The sequence below is a fragment of the Podarcis raffonei genome, chromosome 8 (assembly GCF_027172205.1).
Source record: "Podarcis raffonei isolate rPodRaf1 chromosome 8, rPodRaf1.pri, whole genome shotgun sequence".
Classification (NCBI taxonomy): Eukaryota; Metazoa; Chordata; class Lepidosauria; order Squamata; family Lacertidae; genus Podarcis; species Podarcis raffonei.
The window spans coordinates 65,991,335-66,010,921 of NC_070609.1; the positions used below are offsets into that span (position 1 = coordinate 65,991,335).

At 46.2% G+C, this 19,587-nt stretch overlaps 1 protein-coding gene across 5 annotated transcripts in view; it reads right to left on the minus strand.

Annotated features, from left to right (window-relative positions):
* Positions 1 to 16,508, minus strand: part of VWA5B1 (von Willebrand factor A domain containing 5B1) — a 72,333-nt gene extending 55,825 nt beyond the window's left edge. For all 5 annotated transcript variants that reach the window (XM_053400499.1, XM_053400498.1, XM_053400501.1 and 2 more), the window contains exon 1: positions 15,824 to 16,508. The gene's annotated coding sequence lies outside the window, so the exon portion shown is untranslated. The remainder of the gene's footprint in view (positions 1 to 15,823) is intronic.
* Between the last annotated feature and the right edge of the window lie 3,079 nt (positions 16,509 to 19,587).

Consider the following 19,587-nt stretch of genomic DNA (forward strand, 5'->3'; position numbering starts at 1 on the left):
GCTATAGGCCCTGAGCTTGATCTAGCACATAAATCCTGCCCTTGATAACACTGATCCCTTTGGAAACCTTGCAAAATTAAGATGGGGAAGACAACTAAACTCAGTGGGTTGGATGCAATAGGTCCCAGGTTCAATCTGAAGCATTTTAAGGCAAGACGGGGCAAGCCCTCTGTCTGACACCCCAAAGAGCCACTAGCAGCCGCTGCTGCAGGCAATACAGAGCTTAATGAACCCATAGCCTGTTTTTGTGCAATGCAGACAGAGGTATAGTGGTCAAAGGTTATGGGAGGGAGAGTTGAAGACCCATTACTATTTCCACATCAGGGTCCCAGCAGGGTCTCTGGCCCCCAAACCCTGGAGCTGCCCTATCAGCTTGAAAGGGGAACGTTCTTGCCACTGAGAATAATAATAATAATAATTTATTATTTATACCCTACCCATCTGGCTGGGTTTCCCCAGCCACTCTGGGCGGCTTCCAACAGAATATTAAAAAATAATAATCTATTAAACATTAAAAGCTTCCCTAAACAGGGCTGCCTTCAGATGTCTTCTAAAAGTCTGGTAGTTGTTTTTCTCTTTGACATTTGGTGGGAGGGCGTTCCACAGGGTGGGTGCCACTACTGAGAAGGCCCTCTGCCTGGTTCCCTGTAACTTGGCTTCTTCCAGCAAGGGAACCGCCAGAAGGCCCTCAGCACTGGACCTCAGTGTCCGGGGTGAACAATGGGGGTGGAGACACTCCTTCAGGTATACAGGACCGAGGCCGTTTAGGGCTTTAAAGGTCAGCACCAACACTTTGAATTGTGCTCGGAAACGTACTAGGAGAAGAAGTCTTATCACTCTTTGTGTTGATTGGAGCCAATCAGAGTGAAAGGAGTTGAGTCAGCCACTGAGGATTGGCTCCTAGGGTCACTCTGGAGAAGGTGCGTGGGTTCTGTGTGCTCCAAAGTCAAGCATTCGGAACACTGAAAACACAAGGTGCTTCAATTTCAAGAGGATGGTGTGCAAGTTCTGTTGCACACAATGGTACTTCAAGGGAAAACACGACTTAAGTCACTTCAGAAGGAGATATTGGAGCACTCAAAATCATTTCCCCATGTATGTGCACAGAAAGCAGTAGATTGAGCTGAAAGGGCAACACATGGAGATCTGTGTTGATCATTGCAATGCATCCCTATGCTTGAAAAGTATAGAGCAGCAGTTCTCAACCTGTGGGTCCCCAGATGTTGTTGGACTACAACTCCCATCATCCCTGAGCTCTGGCCTTGCTAGCTAGGGGTGATGGGAGTTGTAGTTCAACAACATCTGGGGACCCACAGGTTGAGAAAGGCTGGTATAGAGGGTTCTCAAAGAAATGCTTAAATCTATAATGTGCTGGTTGATTTCAAAATTTCAGCTTCACTTTGAGCTAATGCTTGAATATATCCCATGGTTTTCACATATGGGCTAGTTCTGGTTGTTGACAAAGGTGCTTTCACTGTGAAATCGCCTCAAGATATTTAATGGGAAGAGATTCATAAATGGAAGCAACTGAATAAATAATCCAAAGATTCACCCGAAGGACAGTGCTTTGTGCAAACAGATTCCTGCTTAATGACTATTATTATTATTAGGCTGGGCAAGGAAGGCAAGGGAAGAGACAGAGCTCAGCCCCCATAGTCATGGTCAAACTGGCTTCTCCTGAGGTCTTCCCAGAAGGTGGCTAGACCTTCTCTCCCAACTTTCAGCTTGCCAAGAGAATATCCAAGAATCTATTATGCGTCAGCAAAGATCTGTGTAAAAATCATGCACTGCTGCAAACTAAGCAGGGGAGGGGGCTTCCGTAGATACTGGCAAGCCAAAACAGCTGGAATGGTGTGGACGGAAGCACAGCTGGGAAAGAAGGTCGCTAAGGGAAACGACAGCCAGAGCTCAGCCAATCACATAGGCACAGCACCAGGCATTGCAAGCTGAGGAAATGCGTCTGTGGGTCTTTGCAAATCTGCAGGAGGCCAGAGTAGAACGAGAACAGACTTCAGCTGCAGCTACTGGCTTGCGGATTGGTTGAGGCACCCTGAAATTCTGTGGTTCAAGTTGCACAGCTCTGAAGTGTAGTAAGGCTCAAAGTGTGCTGGCATTCGTCAGCCATCCATGAACATTAGTCTAGTGGTGGCTGGTGGGCACTGGGGCCAGAAGGGTGGAAGGCAAGGAGGCCAACACTAGATGGCGCCAGAGTCAATGACAGGAAGAGCTTGCAAAGCCTACTTTGGACCGATTCTCCTCCTCCTTGCTGAGTTGTACAGGGGCACTAAGTTCAGACTAAGGAGGAGGAATCAGACAGCCAGGGCCATGCCTTGGGCTGGTTGTAAGTAAAAGAAGAAGAAAGCAAGTGGAAACTGGCTGAAGTTGGTGGGGCAGTGCCCCGTTCACTCCGATGGACCAACTTCCACTGTCCCATCATCGGCCGCCAACATTCTAGTTCTCTCCTTGAGATGAACTGAAATTTTCTCTGGGCATTTTTTGGAGGGAAGGCCTAAGATTATCATTGTCCCCAGGTTCCCCTAGCTAAACAAGCCCACGTTGCAGAATGTGCTCTGAATATCATCACCATGTTTTAATGGCAACCATCACCCTCCACTCCCAATGCCTGGGAATGATGGTGAAGGGTATTGATAGCTACTAACCATGAAGGCTATGCTCTTCCTCCATAGTAGGGTTTCCCATAGCTGGCCACTGTGATGGAGTTGCCATATGGTTTTCCTGCACTTGTCTTCTTTTGAGGGGCCAGCATGCTCATCCTTGTGGATTTTTGCACTTTAAATGAAATGTCCAGGTTTTGGGGGTTTATTTTTATTCATGCATTCATTTTTGGAGGGGCACATGCATGCTCGGGAGGGCACTGTGCCCCAGAAGCGGAAGCACCACAGCGGGGTCTGGAGTGAGGTCTGCAGGCCGTACTGGTGCCACCTCTGCTGCGGCCATCTCTGGAGAAGTGGGCGGCCTGCCATGGCCTGCTTTAGGTCTCTTGATGTCTCTGTTGGCATACAACCAAGGAAACGGGGCAATTGGCAGGCTCCCAGCTGGCTCCAGCCCACCAGGACAATGTGCAGGACAATCTCCAGTCCTTGTTGCAGCATCTGCGACCCACAGCTTCAGAAGCCGGGGCACGCAAACTCAGCAGAGATAACGTGCAAACAGAAGTGGCAGGAGAGGTTGTGTAAGCATATTTACAAGCAGTTTATTCAGCATACATCAAGACAAAAGGAAAACATGTCTGATCCCCCTTCGTGTCCAAAGCAAGCAGCAAAAACGAAAGCTATACACAAACAGAAGTTCCCAGCAAGCTGTGCTAGAGTGTAAACAGACATGTGACACACAACAGTCTCATGTCTGTCCCTTAAGGTGGAACGGAATATTCTAACAGTCTCCGGCAGCCACCAGGCCTTGCTTAGCCTTCTGGGGGGCGCATCAGGTGTTGTGTTGTTTCCTGCGGCTGCCAGGCCTTGCCTGGGAGCTGCTCAGCTTTCCATCGTCTGGAGACGTAGCGTCTCATGAGCAGGAGGCCAAATGGTAATGGAGGGGAGGGAAGGAGGAGGTGAGCAGGCAAACGAGTGTCCTCTTTTTTGCTTTTTGGGCTAAGGCAAGCCTACACTGTGAGAACAGGATGCTAGACTAGATGGACCGTTGGCCCAATCCAGCAGGTTCATCTTATGTTCTTATTTTTCTTATGTATGAAATCATTCTTTTAGTGTAACAGCACCTACGCCTGACACATAATTTCAGGATGCTCATTTATTTTCTTAAAACTTGTTGATTTTTTATGTGTTTTGATCATTTTATTATGTTTAGCGTCTGTTTTCTGCTGCTGTTTTTATGAACATATCATGCCATTTTATGTAAACTGCTTAGAGATTTTTTAAAAAAACAAAACGGTACGTAGTTAAATAAATTGGTTGGTTGGCATCCTTCTGTATCAGGAGACGATGGAGGAGTGCCTCTCTGGGGGTGAAGTCAAACCATTGGAAGGTTAAGTAAGTAAGTAAATAACAACAGTTAATGGGAAACGTATCTTTATGCCTGAGACCCAAGTGACTCAGAGCCAGTCAGACTATCCTCCGGACTAGGTGAGCAAATAATCTGATCTGGTATGAGGCAGCTTTCTGTGTTCATGTTATCTGCCTTGAACTCTTGGGGGCAGGTTGGCTTTAGAATCCAAACAGATAAATGAAAGAGAAAATGTGTGGAGACCGTAAGGCTGTAACAGAGGAAAGCTGCAGGTTGCTTCTCTTGACTGATGCGCTAAGGGGTCCTCTATCTGCTCTTAACAATCTGACTACCTCCTCTTTGGAAGGAAGATGAGGAAGATGAAGGAGGGGTGATTTATGTCAGGACTGTCCTTTTCTTGCAGGAACGTAAACCAGGGATTTAGTGTTCCTCTCCAAGTGCGTTTATGGTGGTGCACTGGTGTTGCGTTGATATGATGGGAGGAAAGAGGTGATGCTTGGGGAATGTTAACCCACTTGCATGCCTTTGTAGCAAATTACAGCATAATAATCGTAATAATTTTATTATTTGTATGCCACCCATCTGACTGCATATAAAATCTGGTTATATAAACATTAAAAGATAAACATCCATTGTTACGGTACACAGCAAAGCAATCCCATTCAAACAGCACAGTGTTTAAGGCAGGTGGAGAGATCAAGGGAAAGCCTGTGTAAACAGTTGTGTCTTCCAAAGCCGGCGGGATGCCAATGCAGATGGAGACTCCTGTATTTCAGCATTCTGTTACACTGATGTGACCAGTGGGAAATATGCTGTGGGGAGGGAGAAGCCTCTGGCCCAGGAGCCAAATGCAGCTCTACAAGTCTGGCCCTCAAAAAAGACTCCTCCCCAGGCCACACCCCTTCCTAGGGCAAGCCTCCCACTTGCCCAGCTCCACCCCTTTCTTAAGGGCATTGGCCTCACTAGAATGGGTCCTTGGACTGTGACCATGCCTCTATCTTGCCTGGATAGGGAGCGGAGAGATGTATGTGGGTTAGGGTGTATATAGAAACCTCTGACACATGTGGCTGAACAATTGCTTACTGAAGCAAGTTCAAGGTCAGGTCCATGGCCCCCCACACATTTGCCTCTGGATCCATCAATGCCTGTCATGCAGTTACCAGAAGCTTTCCCAAGGGGCAATGCAGCCCTCGGACTGGAAAGGGGTTCTATTCTTGCCATTCGGACATGAAAAGTGATGCGTTTGCATTGTTCTGCACAGAAGAGCAAGAACCATTGATCAGCTGTTGGAGAAATGGGCACCTGTTCAAAGTTCTTCAAATTAAACCAGAATTCATGGGTGAGATAGTGTGCATGTGTGTGAGGCACCCCAGGCAGAGCAAATCAGAGGGATCGTACAGGAACAGGACAAGGGAAACAAGACTCATTCCCAGATGCAGTAATATCACATGTATATTGATGCAACACATCAAAATTGGAAGTCTTACTGCTAGAATCTGATGCACTCAATAAAGAACTGAATAATTGCAATGGGACAGGCCATTAATTGCTTTTTGAGTTGCGTGTGAGCATGGCCCGAGCTGTCTTTGAGGGCTGCCAGATTATCGCACAAATGCAGATCCCTGAACCGACAGGCAAGCTGTTTGCCAGCAATTTCTTCGGCTGGCTCCCAGTCCTTTTTGCTGCATGCAAGTCAAAGCAAAATCATACGTAGGGAGTGGGGAGTGGAGAAGGCAGCAAACTGGAGTCATGTTTTTGTGTTCATCTACGTCTCCAATCCATGAAAGGCTTAGCAGCATTAGTATTCCACACGTCATGTCAGCTGCTGAAGGGTGTGTGCGGGTTTGTGTGTCTTGAACTGGGACCTGCAGTGACCAGCAGCCTTCAGCTCCTTACTTCTTGCACAATCAATCAGCCAAGCCATAAGGTAAGATGGTCTCATAGGCTGCAGTATCAGCCTGTGTGCTCTCAGCTAACCCTGAAGGTTGTAGCTACATGCTAAAGAGGAGAGGGTTTGTGCACCTTCAATAAGTGTGTGGCACGCTGCACCTGCTGAAATCTCTTCTACCCAACATTTCTCCCCACCCAATGCTCTTTATTGAGTTTTCTTTAACATAAACAAACAAAATAAATACTCTAAAATTCAACAGTCATATGTCTACTTATTTTCTAAATGCTCCATCACGCACGGACTTACCTCCCTCCCTTCAACAGCCTTTCATATTGAATTTTCTCTTTTTTCGCAGATTCTTAATAGCATCCTATACACATCACAAAATTTGTTTTAATCCTACTACAGTCTTTAAACTTCTACAGTTATTACCTATATACTCAACAAATTTACTCCATTCGTTTTTGAACTTTGTTTCCTCTTGGTTACGGATCCTGTGGGTCAGTTTTGCTAATTCTACATATTCAACCATTTTTGTCTGCCACTCCACTAGTGTTGGTATTTCCTGAGTCTTCCATTTTTGGGCTACTAAGATTCTGGCGGGTGGCGCTGTGGGTAAAAGCCTCAGCGCCTAGGGCTTGCCGATCGAAAGGTCGGCGGTTCAAATCCCTGCGGCGGGGTGCACTCCCATTGTTCGGTCCCAGCGCCTGCCAACCTAGCAGTTCGAAAGCACCTCCGGGTGCAAGTAGATAAATAGGGACTGCTTACTGGCGGGAAGGTAAATGGCGTTTCCGTGTGCTGTGCTGGCTCGCCAGATGCAGCTTTGTCACGCTGGCCACATGACCCGGAAGTGTCTCCGGACAGCGCTGGCCCCCGGCCTCTTAAGTGAGATGGGCGCACAACCCTAGAGTCTGTCAAGACTGGCCCGTACGGGCAGGGGTACCTTTACCTTTTACCTAAGATTCTGGCAGCAGTCGTAGCATACATAAATAGTCTCTGATCTGCTTTTCTTATTTCATCTCCTATCAACCCCAGCAAAAAGGCTTCCGGGGTTTTTTGGGGAAGGTATATTTGAACAGTTTTTTCAATTTGTTGTAAATCATATTCCAAAATTTTCTCATTTTTTCACGTGTCCACCACATGTGAAAAAGCTTTCTCTTCTCCCCAACAATTAATGGTGTCAGAGTCCTGAGGAGGTCAGCTGAGCTTGCAGCCTGAAAGAGAGGCAGCAGACCTGATCAAATCCCTCCTTCAGAGCTGGGTTGACAGTCTGAGCAACGTGTCGCCTCTAGTTTCCTTGCCAGCCTCATAAGAACATAAACCGAGCCTGCTGGATCAGGCCAGTGGCCCATCTCGTCCAGCATTCTGTTCTCACAATGGCCAAACAGATTCCTCATAGGAAGACCAGAAAGAGGACCTGATCACACGAACACTCTCCCCTCCTGTGGTTTCTGGCAACTGGGATTCAAAAGCATCGCTGCCTCAAACCACGGAGGCAGAGAATAGCTTTCGTGGCTAGAAGCCTCAATAGCCTTCTGTTCCATGAATGTGTCTGATCCTCTTTTAAAGCCAGCTAAGTTGGTGGCCATCCCTGCCTCCCGTGGGAATGAGTTCCATAGGTTAACTGTGCGCCCTTGCGCCCTGTGTCAGAGCACAAAATGAAGGAAGGATTCTTGGGGCTCAGGATCCCGAGGATCCATTTCACAGGGTGAGTTGAGCAGGAGAACACTCAACCTGTTTCGTGAATAAAAAAAAGAGGGGGCTGCAATTTTCCAGGAGTGAAGGCACCATTTAAATATAGTTTCACACACAATGGAGTCTTGATATGACAGCTAATAATTGCATGTGAAGAACAGAGTCTTAATGGAAATTGATTCAGTGGAGCGTAGGTGTGACAGAACCTAGAATCTCAAGGGAGCAGGGAGAGGCCTCCTCAGACTGGGGCTGCCATAGGCAGAGGAGGACTGCCTTTGGGTTGTGCTCAGAGAATAGACCTGTGCTTTCTAACTTGTTCATGGACAATCTAAAGTTAGGAGTGAGTAGTGAGATGGCTGAGTTTGCCGAGGGCACTAAATTGTGCAGGGTCGTCAAAGCAAAAGAAAGAGATAATGAAGAGATCCAAAAAGGACCTCTCCAAATTGAGTGAAGGGGCAGTAAAATGGCAAATGGAATTCAACGTGAACAAGTGTAAAGGGATGCATGTTAACAGTGGCGGAGGAAGGGGGATGTGGTAGGAACGGGCCGCCTCGGGTGTCACCACTGATGGGGGTGAGAAAATGCCGGGCGGCACTCACCACGGGGCCTGTAGCGCACCCGAGCCACGCATCTCTCCTGGCAGCTCCATGCTGCCCCAAACAGTCCACCCGCTGCTTCCCCCTCAGCTGTAGGGCAGCTGAGTGGGAGGAGGCAGGCAGACTCCTCAGAGGCCCCACAGAGCATGCTGCCCCAGCTCGCCCCGCCCCTGGGCCCAGGGCACGCCCACCACCCCAGGCGCCCAATCAGCTTGCTCTGCCGCTGCACGTTAAGGCAAAATAATCTTCATTTCACACATATGCTTAAGAGGTCTGAATTGGCAGTAACGGACCAAGGGTCATATGAGATAGCTCGATAGAGGTGTCAACACAGTGTGCAGCAGCTGTGAAAAAGGCAACTTCCATGCTAGGGAGCAATGGGAAAGAAATTGAAAACAAAGCTACAGATATCAGAATGGTTATTATACAAATCTATGGTGAGACCAGGGACGCGGGTGGCACTGTGGGTTAAACCACAGAGCCTAGGACTTGCCGATCAGAAGGTTGGCGGCTCGAATCCCTGTGACTGGGTGAGCTCCCATTGCTCGGTCCCTGCTCCTGCCAACCTAGCAGTTCAACAAGTAGTTAAATAGGTACCGCTCCGGCGGGAAGGTAAACAGCGTTTCCGTGTGCTGCTCTGGTTCGCCAGAAGTGGCTTAGTCATGCTGGCCACATGACCTGGAAGCTGTACGCTGACTCTCTCGGCCAGTAAAGCAAGATGAGCGCCGCAACCCCAGAGTCGGCCACAACTGGACCTAATAGTCATGGGTCCCTTTACCTTTACCTTTATGGTGCGACCACATTTGGAATATTGTGTATACTGTAGTTGTGACTGACTCACTATGAAAAGGATATTGCAGAGTTAGAAAAGGTTCAGAAAAGGGCAACCAAAATGTGAGAAAAGGTTGCTGCATTTGGGACATTTACAGAAAAGGCAAGTGAGACGTTGCATGAGAGAAGTTAGTTTTAAACTTCTTTTGGGCTGCTCCTTGGTTGTGTGGCTCTGGGCAGGGGGCGTCTCAAGATGAGCTCCTGCACTTCCAGATTCCCACCCCTATTTGGCAGTGGCACCGTGGCTCTTAAAGAGCATTCCCAGAGAGGCTCTCCTTTGTGTCAGGTGAAAAACTTTTTTATTCACCCACACTTCAAAACAGACTTGAGGTTATATTATGAAGCGTCATGTCTTTGTTGGTTGAAAGAATGGATGAAGTTAGAAAATAATGAATTATTGGATTTAGAAGGTTATGATAATAGATTCGGTTGGCACGCATATTTATGGTATGATAAAAAAAGAATACATAAAGGGTTTGAAAACCACATCTTTAGAGGATCTTTGATTGGAGTTTGGAATAGGTATAAAAATGTATTAGAACCAAAGATTCCACATTGGTTATCACCATTAGAGGTTATGAGTATTAAAAAGATAAATATGAGCGGGAGATGGATAACATGAGAAACTATTAAAAAAGGAAGGAAATAAGTGGAAATTGAAACCATATGAAGAAGTAAAAGAATATGTTAAGGATTGGCTGCATTATTTTCAGTTAAATGAAATGTTTAAAAAAGAGTTTTTAGAGAGGGGATATTCTGAAAAAGAATCTAGATTTCAACAAGAAATCTTAAACAATGAAGTGAAAATTTTATCTAAAATGTATAAAATATTGTTGGAATGGAATACTGTGGATGAAGAGGTTAAATCTGTAATGATTACTTGGGCTAGAGATTTCAGATATAATATTGAATTTGAGAAATGGACTAAATTATGGAAAGATGGGTAAAGTTTACAGCTTGTACAAGGATTAAGGAAAATGTTATGAAGATGTTATATAGATGGTATATAACACCAGTAAAACTGGGTAAAATGTATAAAGTGTGTAATAAATGTTGAAAGTGTAAGGAGACAGAAGGAACATTTTACCATATGTGGTGGGAATGTAAGAAGGTAAAAAGCTTCTGGGAGATGATCTATAATGAGTTAAAGAAAATGTTGAAATATACTTTTGTTAAAAAACCAGAAGCTCTCTTGTTGGGAATACTGGATAATGAAATTAGTAAAAAAGATGTGAAATTAGTTTTGTATGCAGTAACAGCAGCCAGAATTTTGCTGGCACAGAAATGGAAACAGGAAGAGATGCCCACGAAAGAAGAATGGAGGATGAAACTGATGGAATACGCAGAAATGGACAGATTGACGGGGAGAATTAGGAACCAACGTGACCAGAGATTCTCCGAGGACTGGAAGAAATTTACAGAGTATATCAAAAATTTCTGTGATGAGCAAATAACGTTCATTGGCTTTCAAGAAGCTCTGTGAAATTACTGTTAGAAATATTGTTTAAAAAATATGATGTGATTAAGAGTATTTGAGTGCAATATAATATTGGGAAATGTGAGATGAGGGTAAAAAAATAAACGGAAAATTATCAGACAAGCTGAGGGAAGTTCTGGAAAAAAGGGTTTAAGTTAAAAATGGATGTATAATTTTGTAAAAAAAATTTTTTTATGAAAAATATAATAAAAAATATTTATTAAAAAAATATTTGGCAGTGGCACTGTGGCTCTTAAAGAGCATTCCCAGAGAGGCTCTCCTCTGTGTCGGGTGAAAAACTTTTTTATTCACCCACACTTCAAAACTGTGTTTTAAATCCATGCTGTAAACTGCTCTGTTGTAAGAATGGATGTTTAGTTCTCTTCTCTTCTTTTCCATTCGCTTTCTAAGATTATTATAGATTGTATTTTTAATATTGTTTTGTTTGTGGAAGAGTTAGTGATGGACTGCTAGGCAAAGGCCATCATCAACTCCAGACAGCTCTCCAACAGATGTAGTTCGCGGGATGCTTCAGGTGTCCACTTTTGTGGAGCCCCACCATGTGATCAACAGCTAACCCTTCATGGAGTTCCAAACCTACTGGTTCCAGCCAAGCTCCAGTTAGCCCCATGATGGACAGCTATACAACAGGTGAAGCCATTCCTTGCATAGAGATGGGCCCATGCTGCACATGGCACCTCCTTCCCTGCTCACTCTGCAACTGTTAAGTGCAGAGAAGCCCTGCCTAGATGACTGGCTGAGTATTTCTTTCTGAAGCCCACTTGATCCCAGAAGCTGTTCAATAAAGGCAGCTTGGGAACAACCTTTTTTGTTTTATTTGTCACCCAAATGGGCCACCTGATGATGATGATGATGATGATGATGATAAAATTTTATTTATATCCCGCCCTCCCCAGCCGAAGCCAGGCTCAGAGTGGCTAACAGCAATAAAACTAACACAGTTTACATAAAATCAATTAATAGAAATGCATTCTGAAATCAATTCAAAATCAAATTAATGGCAACCATTGGGCTAGAGTTCTGTCAGGATTACTGGAGGAGGGGGTCAGACTGTGCCTTGGCCAAAGGCCTGGTGGAACAGCTCTGTCTTGCAGGCCCTGCAAAAAGATGTCAAGTCCCGCAGGGCCCTAGTCTCTTGTGACAGAGCGTTCCACCAGATCGGGGCCACGGCTGAAAAAGCCCTGGCTCTGGTTGAGGCCAGCCTAACCTCCCTGTGTCCTGGGATCTCCAAGATGTTTTTATCTGAAGACCGTAAGGTCCTCCGTGGGACATACCAGGAGAGGCGATCCTGTAGGTATGAGGGTCCTAGGCAATATAGGGCTTTAAAGATTAAGACCAGCACCTTGAACCTGATCCTGTATTCCACTGGGAGCCAGTGCATCTGGTATAGCATCGGGTGAATGCGACATTGTGACAAGTGGGTGGTCTCGGGTCAAGCTGAATGTCCTAGATTGGTTGGATGCAGAGGAATAGTGGGAGGAACCAGCTGAGGAACCACCAAGGGAAGAAAGCTTAGAGCCCAAGGAATGGTGGTGGGACAACGATGAGCAGTCAGAGGGAGAAAACTAGGAAGAGGAGGTGTTGGAAGCTGAAGAGGTAACAGGGCTTAGTGAGCTGGGAGAGTCTGTGACAGAGAGAAGTCCAGAATCAGAAGCTGAGCTGAAGCAAGAGAGGAGGCAGGGCCAGAGGCAGAGAGGAATCAGGCTGGTGAAGAGTCATGGAAGTCTTCCCCTTCTGCTGCGACAAGCTCCCCTCCCTGCTTTCTCCCAGAACCAGAAGAGGACTGAAATGGGTGCAGCAGCAGCAAGCTGCACACAGTGAAGTCTCCAATTGCTTGGAAAAAGCCCTGTAGAGAATGGGACTTAGATGGCTGTGAGCAGGTGTGGATTTTTAGTCTTGGCAACTGATTCATGGGGAAAGACCTACCCGGGGTGAGCTGCTGTGCTCATTAGGCCTGACACTTAGCCAAATCTGTGAAGGTTATGTTTTCGCTAATACTGTAAAGGGTTAACTCCAGCTTTGCACAGTGTGAATTACTGCTGACTCACTCTGTGACATGTGTGTGTGTGTGTGTGTGTGTGTGTGTGTGTGTGTGTGCTGAAATAAGAATCTTGCCCACTGACCAAATCCAGTCCTCCTCTTACCTGCAATATCAAAACCAACATAAAATGATCCTTCAAAATTTGCATGCCTCTGGTTCTGGGGATGCTGTTTCCCAACCAACCAGTGTGTACAAATATGCACACCACGTGGGAAATGTTCATCACACAAAGAAGCATTTCATTAGGCAAATAGCTTGCAAAAACATGCAAATTTGCACGGAAATTGTGATAAATTTTCACGATTTTGTGTGTTTTTAAAGATCGCAAATTGCTGCAGAAACGTTAAGTTATTCTGAGATTGGAAAACCGAAACTGACAAAGGGGAAGCCAAAATCGATTTATTTGTCCACCCCTAGTGTCTCCCTACTTTAGTGAGTGGACTGGCTGGCTTACAGATGTGGCTGCATCATCAGCCTGTGATTGGTGGGAATCATTGGTGTTTCTTTTCATGTTGGGGGCGTGGCTGTCATAGCTGCTCCAATTTTTGTGGCGGCATCACTTTTACCTTCTCAGCCTTATTGCTGGGCAAGTCTAGGATACCAATGAAGTTGGTGCCCAGTATATATATACCGGTATATATATATATATATTTCTGTCCAGTGGATTTAATGCTGTTAGAAGGGACTTTGCTTCAGAATCACGGACTGAAAATAACGTTGGTTTCTTCTGGATTTTGGTCATATTCACACCATATATTTAAAGCACTATAATACCACTTTTGACAGTCATGGCTTCTTCCCCCAAGGAATTCTGGGAGCTCTGGTTTGTTATGGGTGCACAGAGACCCCTATTCTCCTCATACAGCTACAGTTTTCAGAGTGGTTTAACAATCAATCCCTCTTCACAGAGAACTCTGGGAATTGTAGCACTGGGAGGGGGAACAGGGGTCTCCAAACAACTCTCAGCTCCCTCAGCAAACTGCACTTCCCAGCTTTTTGAGGGGAAGCCATGACTGCTTAATGTGGTAGAATGCTTTAAATTTGTGGTTTGAATGCGGTCTTTTTGTACCGTCCATCTCCTAGTCTCTACAATGGCGCACTTATGGGGTAGGGGGAAGAGAGGAAACCTAATTAGGCAGGGAAGAGAAGACCCAATACTCCCCACTGCAACCATCAAATCATCACCATGGGAGACTCGAGTCTAAACAGAGCAGAAGGCCTCTGTGCCCTCATCTCCTGTGTCTTTCACCAGTATGAGCATAAGTGGCCCTCCAGCATGTCAGGAATCATAGAATTGTTGAGTTGGAAGGGATCCTGAGGGTCATCTAGCACCCTGCAATGCAGGAATATGCAGCTGGCCAGTATGAGGACTACAGGATCTTTGTCCAAAACTCAGCTGTGAACCAGGATGTCCTCAGTTCAGATCTGCCCTGGGCCACAAACTCAAGAGCTACCCTTAGGTAACTGCCTATTCGCTTGGCCTCAGTCTTCCCATCTGCAGTACGGGGATAACTATACTGACCTACCTCAAATTACACAAGGCTGTTAGAGTGATTAGTCAAAGCGTACTGGACTCTCAACCACACCAGATGAATGTTAAGTTTTCTTGTTGCTAGAATATAGTATTTCCAGTTAATTTCCTCATGTTTTTGGAAGTGGTGAAATAGTAAATGCCAAGGTCCTTTGGAAGATGTGAGGACATGAGATTTCTACTGAAATGCCCCTGGGAAATTCTTAAAAGTGCAAGGAGTGAAACAGAGCTCCAAGGTTTAGCAATGGCACATTCAAATCTTGAGATTTCACACACTCTGCTAGCCCAGGAGGGACTGTACCAAGTCTGAGTATCACACACTAGAGTTGAGATCATGTATTTAAGCTGTCATGGTGTTGATTTCTCCACAACAATGGTATGGGTGGGTAGACGCAGTAGCTCCAACGGAGTCTAATAGTAACCTTGCGATTTCAAAAAATGGGGGGGAAAATGGGGAAAAAATGCAGCCAATCCTGTTTGAGAGTGAGACTTAATCTGAATCAAGTGGCAATTAGCTCCAGAACCTACCAGTATTTATCATGCAGTGCCTGAGGCCCCCTGAGTGAAATGCAAAGGTGATTCGACAAACTAAACCTATGCTTCAAAACATGTGCCCAAAACGCTCTTCTCTCACTACTAACTGGTCCGAAACATCATGCGCTTGTGGGGGAAAGACTTTGGGGGCGGGCAAAGCACTTGACTCTCAGCCCTAGCCCCCCCCCCCCGCTGCGAGATGAAACCATTTTGAAAGTACTGCAAAAATCATAGCTTACCAAAGGTTCAAGATTATTTTAACAAATAACAATGTGCTGATACAGTGCAGTCAAAGTGCATGGAACTTTCCAGAGCTACATAAGACCAGGTCCCTGCCCTGCGCAGCTTACAATCTGCATGTAACAAGAGGGGAAGAGAGGGCAGAAGCAATGGTGGGGAAGAAGAAAAGAGGAGAGGGAAGAGAGAGGGGAGGATTACAGTTCATGATGTTTCATATGATCTAGCAGCTTAGCAGCCATAGAGAAGGTAATTAATGAAAGAGATAAAAGCCTCTGCAGGATATATGGATCGTGTTAAAGAGGTCTGATCTAGAGATGATATTCAGGCAGCTTGAGGGAGCCTGTGATGTTCTCATGCAACTCTTTATTCCTATATCCTCCAGAGAGACACCGACCATCAAAACAAGTCTGAATGTAGAGGTTGGATGGATCCAGCACCTTCAATGGCACCTTGGAAGGGTTGTTTTTTCGAAACTGGGGCTCTGGTGCTGTTACACACACACACACACACACACACACACACACACACACACACCCATTTCAGCCAGCAAAGGGGGTTCTGTGCTGCCCCAGCCTTTTGCCACCCAATTCCACCCAACTCTGCCTCCCCTTTGCCAAGAACATCCCTTAAGAGACTGGTGGAAAATGATGCTTTGGAAAGCAGAATCAATCTCTCTCTCTCTCTCTCTCTCTCTCTCTCTCTCTCATTCTCTCTGTCTCTCTCTCTCTTCCTCTAAGTGGGAGCTGCTATAGCCTGTAGAAAGGTGAAGTGCCCAGCTACACACACACAACTAACTAGACATGGAATACGGCGCTATGGGAAGAAAAGTGCAGACAACAGACAGGCACGCAGAAGGAACGCAGCCCCTGGCACCGCAGCAGAGGCCAATCTGTAACACCCCTCGCCCCCCCCCCTCCAAAAATAAAAAGAAAAAAGGAGAGATCAAGAAGAGAAAGTCGCTGCTTTGCTTTCCCGTCTTTCCTACCTTGTCTGGAAGGAGAGATGAGCCGGGAAACGGGGAGGTGTCGCGGGGAGAGATGCCGGATCAACTTTGCAGGTTGCTGAGCGCTCGCTCGCTCCGCTTGCTGGGCTCAGTGGTCCAGAACGGGCTGGACCGGTCTAGGCGATGGCAAGCCGGCAGGAAACCTTTTCCCGCTTCTGTGCTCTGTGTGTGAGAGAGACAGTGCGTGAGAGAAAGCCACACAGAGAGAGGAGACATGAGATAAGGAATCAGGGAGGGAGGGAGGGAGGGGAAGGAGGGATGCTCAGCAACCTGTGGGATTCAACAGGCGCTCAGCATCCTGGAAAGGGCATAAGGAGCACCAGCTCCGCGGCAGCCCAAGCCTTGGACCGGTCTCTCTCTCCATCCCAGCTGGGTGGAGGCAAGGCAGAGCTGCCTCAAACGCGAGAACTGCAGCTGCCCTGCCGGTCCGGCTGGGCTGAAGCAGTTTGCCACCTGGCAGGGGGTATTTTCGGGGTGTCAGCACGCAGGAGAGCATCCTGGACCAGAATTGCACGCCTGAACAGGGTTTCCAGAGCAGTGGCCATCTAGCCTACGACAATAGCACTTGCATCCTGATTATTAGCGATTCGTTATTGTTTGGTATTATTGGGATCATTTCCCCCCAGTTTGCTCTAGGATCGTCTGCGTTACTCAGCAGTTGCAAGGAACAAGTAGAAGTGATTCCAGTAGACTTTCAAGAGAACTGTGTGTGTGTTGGGGGGGGTGTTTAATTTTCCACATCTCCTATTACTAGAACTTGGGGGGAGGGAGAACCAATGGAGCTGAACACTGGAAAATTCAGGATCTCACAGAGTTAAGCTGTGCAATTTGCTACAAACTGCAGTGATAATCAACAGCTTGGGTGGATTTAAAAGGGGGTTAGGTAACTTTACAGAGGATAGCCTAGATTCCCCTTCCACTGTTCATAGGAGCCAACTCCTAGGAACCAATGTCCCTTCAGCTCCCCACCCCAATAAAATATTTGGGGGTCCGGGGAACCCAAAGTTGGTGAACGTTGCCATTCAAATGGTGTGTGTGCACTGCGTCATGCCATCAGTTATGTGGGGCGGGGCTTACCTTCCCCCACCCCCATATTTTATTCAAGTGGTCACCCCTGCTACTGTTGGAAGGAATATGCCTCTGAGTATTGCTTGCTGGAAGTCACAAGTGGGTAGAGTTGCTGTTGCACTCAGATCTGTTTGTGAGTTTCCTGTTTGTCAGGTTACTGCAAGAACAGGATGCTGGGTTAGAAAGGTCTTGAGTGGACAGACTCTCTGAGTGGTGCAGCTGGATTCTGGATTTATGAGGTCCTTCATATGGTGTGGCATACATGGTTCTCGCCCTCCCCATTTTATTCTCACAACAACCCTGTGAGGTGGGTTAGGGTGAGAAACAGGGGTCACCAGAAACTTTTGAGGCTGTGTGCATATTTGAATGTAGATCTCACATCCCAGTCCAATGCTCTACATCTCACTTTGGCTGCAATCCTACTTGAACCAGTGTGGTGCAGTAGTTAAGAGCAGTAGCCTCATAATCTGGTGAACCAGGTTTGCTTCCCCGCTCCTCCACATGCAGCTGCTGGGTGACCTTGGGCTAGTCACACTTCTCTGAAGTCTCTCAGCCCCACTCACCTCACAGAGTGTTTGTTGTGGGGGAGGAAGGGAAAGGATCATGTTAGCCGCTTTGAGACTCCTTCGGGTAGTGATAAAACGGGATACCAAATCCAAACTCTTCTTCTTCTTCTTGAGAGTAATCCCCGTTGAATTCAATAGGACTGACCTCTGAGTAGATGTGGCTAGGCTTGCACTGTTAGATGGGAATGATCTTTGGCACATCTACACAGAAGTAAGTTCTGCTGAGTAAAATGGGACTTGGCCCCCAGGTAAATATGGACTGCTCCCCCGCAAGACCTACCCAGACAGCAGCACTTGCTTGTGTGAGACACTTTTAAAAAGGACTCAAGTGTACAATGTTCTAGAGTGCTACAGATGGGAGTGCTTAGCTCACATAGAGAAGAGGACAAACAGGTCAATTAGCAGCACCAGATCCAGGGATTTTGTGTCAGGGTGGGGTGGGAAGATCTGGGGAAGGCACTTTCAGAGGTCTTCTTCATCTGGTTGAGATTCAAAGCACGCAGCCTGAGAATGGGATTTCTTTTGCGGCCTAGGACCCACGTACCTATGGGACTGCCTCCCCTGGTAGGCCCCATGGAGGACCTTAAGGTCCACAAATGACAACATTTTGGAGGTCCCAGGTTGCAAGGTCGTTAGATTGGTCGCAACTAGGGCCAGGGGCTTTTCAGTACTGGCCCCGACTTGGTGGAACGCTCTGTCACAAGAGACTAGGGTCCTGAGCAACTTGACATCTTTCCACAGGGCCTGCAAGACAGAGCTGTTCTGCCTGGCCTTTGGTTTGGACTCAATCTGACCCTTATGTTTCCCTCCCCTTATGGTTTTGATAAGGCTGCATTTTAACCTGTATTTTAAATTGGGGTTTTTTTTCCTATTATGTTTTTACTGTAATTTTACTGTTGTTAGCTGTCCTGAGCCCGGCTCTGGCTGGGGTATAAATTGTTGTTGTTGTTGTTGTTGTTGTTGTTAGGTCACAACATATGCACAAGCTTTGCAGGCTCGGTACACCCTGTACCTTCAAAGCACATTCAGAGCACATTCTTTGCCTCAAAGAATTCTGGGCACTGTAGTTTACCCCTCACAGAGTTACAGTTCCCAGAAACCTTTAACAAACAACAGTGCCCAGAATTCTTGGGGAGGCTGTGTGCTTCAAATGTGCTTTCAAGGTATATTGCATATGCAGCCCTTCTCTCTGTAATGGGCCCTGTATGTAAGTGTTGCTGCAGATGAAAAGTTTAGCCTTGCTGGCATTTCCCATTGTCTTTTTTTATAAAAGACTGAAACATCTACCCCAAGTAGTAATTATTTTGCTGGTGGCCCTCAGGCTGGTAATCACATAGGGCTAGAAGGCTGCAAGTAAACTTATCATAGACACCTGGTATCAAAAAGGTTTTATTAATAGCCATCTCAGAAAAATTAATTCATCACACAGAGGTACAAAGGGCCAGGGCAGAATGGGAACCTGGTGAGGTTTCATTATTCATACAAAGGGGTCATTCAGAACACCATGGGTTGCTGGCAATGCTAGTCCTACTCAGAGTAGACCTACTGAAGTTAATGGACATGACTAAATTAGTTCCTTAAATTTTAACAGGTCTACTCTAAGTACGGTGGTACCTCAGGTTACCGACGCTTCAGGTTACAGACTCCGTAACCCAGAAATAGTACCTCAGGATAAGAACAGAACAGAAATCCCGCGGCGGTAGCGCGAGGCCCCATTAGCTAAAGTGGTGCTTCAGGTTAAGAACAGTTTCAGGTTAAGAACAGACTTCCAGAACGAATTAAGTTCTTAACTCAAGGTACCACTGTATAGCAGTTAGATAGAAACCCATGTCTCCAAGTAGTATGAGTTCATACGAAAAAAATATTTGGCAATCTCTTTGTTCTTGGTTCTTCCTTAGATAAGTTTCCCTCTTCAGTGTTACTTGTCAGAACGATTCCCAATTTGGGCAATTCTGGTACCTATCTTATGCCATCCTGTAACAAAGCAAAATATATTGTTAAGCTGCTTATTGCTCCTTTGTTGATTATTTTGATATTGCGTATGGTACATCAGTGTCCACTTTGGGTTGTAAAATAATGGTGATGATAATAATAGTTGTTTGGTTGCACAGA